This window comes from Coregonus lavaretus (assembly GCF_964263955.1).
Source record: "Coregonus lavaretus genome assembly, chromosome: 11".
Classification (NCBI taxonomy): domain Eukaryota; kingdom Metazoa; phylum Chordata; class Actinopteri; order Salmoniformes; family Salmonidae; genus Coregonus; species Coregonus lavaretus.
The window spans coordinates 7,995,655-8,002,881 of NC_139998.1; positions in this window are offsets into that span (position 1 = coordinate 7,995,655).

Sequence of the window (7,227 nt, forward strand, 5' to 3'; positions counted from 1 at the left end):
ACCACAACCACCTCCACCCCTGCCCCCTACCCTGCCCCTGGTCCCAATATACTACCCCTGCTGCCCCTCTACCCCCTCCGTCAGAGGTCCTGAAGCACTACTGCAGTCAGACCTGGGTTAAAAAACTATTAGAAATCTTTCAAATACTTTGTGTGTTTGCTTAAGCCTGCCTTGAGTACCAGGTGGTGCCAGGTGGTGCCAGGTGCCAGATTTGCACTTTTATGACCACTTCTATTGGTTCAACAGGCAAGCGCAATCAAGCCCAGTTAAAGTATCTGAAATTATTTCAAACACTATTTGAACCCAGGTTTGACTGCAGCACATCCATCCCTGGCTAGAGATTATCCTGTGTAAACAGCTCATAATCTAGGCTCCCCTGCTTGAAAGGACTTGTTTTTCCCACTGATGTGCTTCAGGGGAGGAATCCCACTGTAGATATGCTGCCTGGCTTTTTCAATGGGGAATTTCCTCAATGGGGTTTTGCTGCAGGCAGTGATCTGTGTTTGGGTTATTAGGTGCTTGACTGTCAGATTGTAATGCCTCTGAAATCATACAGGATTTGGTAAATTAGTGGAGACAAGGAATGTGTATGAAAACATTTACTCTGAGAGGGAAACAGGCTTGACTTGGCTGAGTAGTTGTTCTTCGAGAGCATAAAATTGTGTTTTTTCCATTAGTACTGATTGGGAAATGTTAATTTACTCATATCTCAATTTGCTGAAAATTCAAAATCTCTGTCATTAATGCACAATCACACATTCATTATAAATGTATCACATTCATTTTGATTGACAAGATTAAACATATTAGGGATTCAAGTTAAAATTGAGTAGCTGCCCAGCAAGCTCGCGAGTGTCACGATCGTTGAAAGGAGTGGACCAATGCGCAGCGTGGAATGCGAACATCTTTTATTTATATATCACCACACGAACAAAAACAACAAAACGATACGTGAAGTCCTTGGGCTTGGTGCGGGGAGCAGGAACAGGCCGGGCCGGGCTGGCAACGCGCACCATTGGCTTGGTGCGAGGGCGAGGAACAGGCCGGACCGGGCTGGCGACGCGCATCACAGGCTTGGTGCGAGGAACAGGAACAGGCCGGGCCGGGCTGGAGACGCGCACCATTGGCTTGGTGCGAGGGGCAGGAACAGGCCGGGCCGGGCTGGCGACGCGCACCATTGGCTTGGTGCGAGGGGCAGGAACAGGCCGGGCCGGGCTGGCGACGCACACCATTGGCTTGGTGCGAGGGGCAGGAACAGGCCGGACCAGGCTGGCGACGCGCATCACAGGCTTGGTGCGAGGGACAGGAACAGGCCGGACCGCACTGGGAACACACACCACTGGCCTTATATGGGGATCAGGAACGGGCCGGACTGGACTGGCAACACACTTCAGTACCTCTCGCCGTGCCTCTACACTTTCCTTCCCTCTACTCACCAATGGCTCCCGTAACCCGGTGGCCTTCTCTCCTCGTCCACTAACTCGCCCTTTTTCTGCCTCCAGCAGCCCCGTCGCCCATGCCATGTGCCCCCCCCTAAAAATTTATTGGGGGTGCCTCTCGTCTGTCCGACGACGACACTGTTGGCGCCGTACCTCCTCTCTCGCCAGGGCTTTAACCCTTGCCCATGGTCCTCTGCCCTCGAACATGTCCTCCCAGGACCCCCATTGGCCCACCTGGGCCATCGCCAACTTCTCCAGCTCCCTACCCGGCGTTTGCTCCGACACACGCTGCTTGGTCCAGTTTTGGTGGGATCTTCTGTCACGATCGTTGAAAGGAGTGGACCAATGCGCAGCGTGGAATGCGAACATCTTTTATTTATATATCACCACACGAACAAAAACAACAAAACGATACGTGAAGTCCTTGGGTACATACACAAACCAACACGGAACAAGATCCCACAAACACAAATGCCCAAACGGCTGCCTAGGTATGGTTCCCAATCAGAGACAACAAGCAACAGCTGATTCTCGTTGCCTCTGATTGAGAACCACCCCGGCCAACATAGAAACACAATGAACTAGATCCTGAACATAGAAACACAAAACATAGACTCTACACACCCTGGCTCAACATAACAGAGTCCCCAGAGCCAGGGCGTGACAGTGAGATTTGCTTCTGGGTTTGAGATTAGGGATCCAGTGAGTGAGGGATAAAGATGCACAAGCCCTCCTGCCTCCCTCACAGGACGACAGACTTTGCCCCAAAACTAAAGCTTTCAGATCACTCACTTTATCTTTATCTTCACAGAAAAACAGAAATGCCAGATATTTCTCAAAGGGCAACAGGCATCTATTTTCTTCTGCCTGCCACTGAATATATCTTCACCATCATTACTGCATGAAACACTGGTCAGGGAGAAAGGAGAGTGGCTTCAAAAAGGCACAGGCGGCTGGGGAATGAATCACATGGATGCATCCCAAATGGCACCATATTCCCTATATAGTGCACTACCTTTGACCAGAGTCCAATGGGCCCCTGTCAAAATAGTGCACTATAAAGGGAAAAGGGTGCAATTTGGGATGCATCTACAGAGAGACAGAGGGTGGGAGAGAGAATGTAGCCCTAGAGATCAGTTGAAACTTACAGCAGGCATAAAGGTATGTACTAAACATCTCACCCACAGGCCATGGCATAACCTCACTACATAATCAAGTCACTGAGGCTTGAAAAAAACAAACAGTTAAAGTCAACAAGCAACACTACACTGGGGTAAGTGTGATGATAGGCCCTCCTGTAAGCATTTACAGGGACTCCTGTCCAAATGATTGCTAATGACTGCTAATCATTATTGTTAATTACTTCGTAGCTTTTTTAATAATGATATGATTAACAGGAACATAACAAATAATAAATAACAAGGTAAATACTGATAAAATTAAGACAAAGAATGCTAAGACAAAGATTCAGATCAAGACCTATGGGTCCAGTAAACCAAGAGCATGCTTAGGACAGGACCAAAATAACCCTGACCCCACCAAGATGATACAGGCTATACTGTAGAATGAAATCCTAGCATCAAAATAAAATTGCCTTTGTTGCTTTCGCTGGCCAATGTCACTCCCTTTCTCTTGAAATAGTTATTTCATTTGGAACCTTTGACACAGGTTATGAGAGCAATTCAAACTCCCTCCTATGAGTTCTAGATTATTTGGGTTTGGAATCACTTCAAATATAGTTGATTTACAGCTATGGGGTCACAGTGTTGTGGTCAGAAGACTGAGAGTAGTGGACATTCATCTTGTATTGCTGTTACATGGTATTCTACCACTCCCTATGTAATTGGTTTTCCATTATGTTGTGTGATTTATGGGGTTGTCAAGGCTCAGACTTCTCCAAGGAACTGGAATTTATATTCACATGGAGATCTGAGGTGTGGCTCAAGATTTAGCCCAAAAGGTGCTTTTTGATACAGAAGTTGTTTTGATATTGTTTCACATAAACACTGGCCATGACGATCATTTTACATTACATGTTAGTTTGTTTTGTTATCCATGGCAACTAAAAACAGCCAGCCCCGCTGACAGCTAATGTGTAGCTATTCCTCAAGCACACCTTCAGGTGCATGGTACAGAGAGAGCAGAGGAAGAAGTCAGGGCTGTTGGACAACAAAGATCATAGATCACATAATTACACATTGTTGGTTGTGCATCCTGAATGTTCTCTTTCTCCACGAGAGTCTTCCTTCCACACACCATATCAATGGTCTCTGGTCTCTAAGAAGTCATCCACTGACTGGGATGCAGCAGGAATGTGGGAAAACTAAACTGCCCTCACCCTGCCACCTCCACCTCACCCACTCTGCTCTCCTGGAACTGAAGTGAATCTGTCCTACACAGGGCTGGGCCAGCTTTGGCACATACAGACGCACAGATGCTGCTCATATGTGGCAATAGACCAGAAAGTAGCTATGAAATAAATGAAGTATCCAGTAGTCTTTGAATTGTACTGTCTTGCCCCCCATTTGGTCATTTGGTATATTCCCCTCAACAGACTAACAGGAGGAATCCCTCTGTGCAGCCTAACCTACCCCATTCATAGACGCTAACTGCTTTAGCGCCTATTGACGATAGTATCTTCTGACAGGGGGAGTTTTGTTAAAAGCACCAACGGTTGCGCTAAACGTTAACACGCATCGCTTGCGGTACGGTTTTGGAAACATAAGGTACGTAACTTTCATATAAGCTATAAATAATTTTACAAAAATAAAAGGTTAAATTACTACACACCTTTATAGGGTTAGGGTTAAGAAACGGCCATATTTCCATGTTACAACACAAAACAGACGGAAGACAGAGTGGACTACCTGTGCTAATTAGCTATCTGCCTCTCCGAACACCTGTGTGCAAATGGAAGACAGACGCCATAAAAGTATTGTCACTGAAAAATCCTGTAGGCTGTAACTGTGTTAAAACCGGTTAAAACAGTGTACAGTATGTGTATATTTGGCATTTCTGAACTTACACTGAGTGCACAAAACATTAGGAACACCGTCAAAACAGCCTCAATTCAATGGGGAATGGACTCTACAAGGTGTCAAAAGCGTTCCACAGGGATGCTGGCCCATATTGACTCCAGTGCTTCCCACAGTTGTGTCAAGTTGGCTGGATGTCCTTTGGTTGGTGGACCATTCTTGATATACACGGGAAACTGTTGAGCGTGAAAAACCCAGCAGCATTGCAGTTCTTGACACACTCAAACTGGTGTGCCTGGCACTTACTACCACACCCCGTTCAAAAACACTTAAATCTTTTGTCTTGCCCATTCACCCTCTGAATGGCACAGATACACAATCCATGTCTACATTGGCTTAAGGCTTTAAAATCATTTTTTAACCTGTCTCCTCCCCTTCATCTACACTGATTGAAGTGGATTCGACAGCTGACATCAATAAGGGATCATAGTGTTCCCCTGGATTCACCTAGTCAATCTATGTCATGGAAAGACATATTTTGATGTGATATGAAAGTAGAGGGGTTTTGGTTTCTAGAACCGTACCGCAATTGAGAATCATATCATGTTTAGATAGAGTATTTGGCTGTTTTGGCTTCCAGCGCTAATTCGCCTTTAAACAGAAAATGTAAGGTCCTTGCACTATTAGGAGTAACGTTAGTCTCCTTTAGTACATTATTGGACTAAGCCTACCCCTGCTGCAAGCTTAGCACACAGGAAATGGAACAGAGGAGAATAGATGAAGAAGACTGTGTGTGTGTGTGTGTGTGTGTGTGTGTGTGTGTGTGTGTGTGTGTGTGTGTGTGTGTGTGTGTGTGTGTGTGCGCGCGCTTGTGTGCGCTTGTGTGTGCACTTGTGTGTGAGTGTGCAATATATTACAATATATACTGAACAAAAATATAAACGCAACATGTAAAGTGTTGGTCCCATGTTTCATGAGCTGAAATAAAAGATTCCAGACATTTTCCATTCGCACAAAAGGCGTATTTCTCTCAAATTTTGTGAACAAATTTGTTTACATCCATGTTAGTGAGCATTTCTCCCTTGCTAAGATAATTCATCCACCTGACAGATGTGGCATATCAAGAAGCTGATTAAGCAGCATTACCATTACACAGGTGCACCTTGTGCTGAAGACAATAAAAGGCCACTCTAAAATGTTCAGTTTTGTCACACAAGACAATGCCACAGATGTCTCATATTTTGAGGGAGTGTGCAATTGGCATGCTGGTTGCAGGCATGTCCACCAGAGCTGTTGCCAGAGAATGTAATGTTAATTTCTCTACCATAAGCCGCATCCAACATCGTTTTAGACCATGCAGAACCACGCCAGCCCAGGACCACCACATCTGGCTTCTTCACCTGTGGGATCGTCTGAGACCAGCCAGTTGGTCAGCTGAAACTGGTTTTGCACAACCAAAGAATCTCTGCACAAACTGTCAGAAACTGTCTCATGGAAGCTCATCTGCGTGCTCGTCATCCTCACCAGGGTCTTGACCTGACTGATCTTAACCGACTTCAGTGGGCAAATGCTCACCTTCGATGGCCACTAGCACGCTGGAGAAGTGTGCTCTTCATGGATGAATCCCGGTTTCAACTGTACCCGGGCAGATGGCAGAAAGCTTGTATGGCATTGTGTGGGCTGATGTCAACATTGTGAACAGAGTGCCCCATGGTGGTGGTGGGGTTATGGTATGGGCAGGCATAACTAATTGTAATTATTTTGCACTATGGCCTATTTATTGCCTTACCTCCATAACTTGCTACATTTGCACACACTGTATATTTATTTTCTGTTGTATTTTTGTGAATAAAAAAAATAAGCAACGGACAACGGACACAATTGTATTTTACCGATGGCAATTTGAATGCATAGAGATACAGTGACGAGATCCCAAGGCTCATTGCCATTCATCCGCCGTCATCAACGTGTAGGACAGCATGTTCCATTTCCCGCCAATATCCAACAACTTGGTATAGCCATTGAAGAGGAGTGGGACAACATTCCACAGGCCACAATCAACAGCCTGATCAACTCCATGTGAAGGAGATGTGTCACGCTGCATGAGACAAATGGTGGTCACACCAGATACTGACTGGTTTTCTGATTCAAGTCCGTTTTTTTAAGGTATCTTTGACCAACAGATGCATATTTGTATTGCCAGTCATGTGAAATCCATAGATTAGGGCCTAATGAATGCAGTTCAATTGACTGATTTCCTTATACGAACTGTAACTCAGTAATTATATTTTAAATTGTTGCATGTTGCGTTTATATCTTTGTTCAGTGTATTAATATGAATACTCAAAAGGTTGTTATGTACATTTAACATTTTTTTTTTTTTATTCACAATACAAGTATCAACAGGTGTCTTGAGTGGGCGGCAGGTAGCTTAGTGGTTAAGAGCGTTGTGCCAGTAACCGAAAGGTCGCTGGTTCTAATCCCCGAGCCGACTAGGTGAAAAATCTGTCGATGTGCCCTTGAGCAAGGCACTTAACCCTAATTGCTCATGTAAGTCGCTCTGGATAAGAGCGTCTGCTAAACGATTAAAATGTAAATGAGTGGCTCAGCTGGTAGAGCATGGCACTTGCAACACCAGGGTCCTGGCTTCGATTCACACCAGGAACTATAAGAGCATCTGTTGAATGACCTAAATGTAAACATGAAGTGGACTCTGAATATTTTTTACTGTAATTCTCAGACTAAAAGGGAAAACACTATTTCGCTGTGTGAAGTTTTCTATTTTGGTTTCCTTACTATTTCTTACTTTAGTT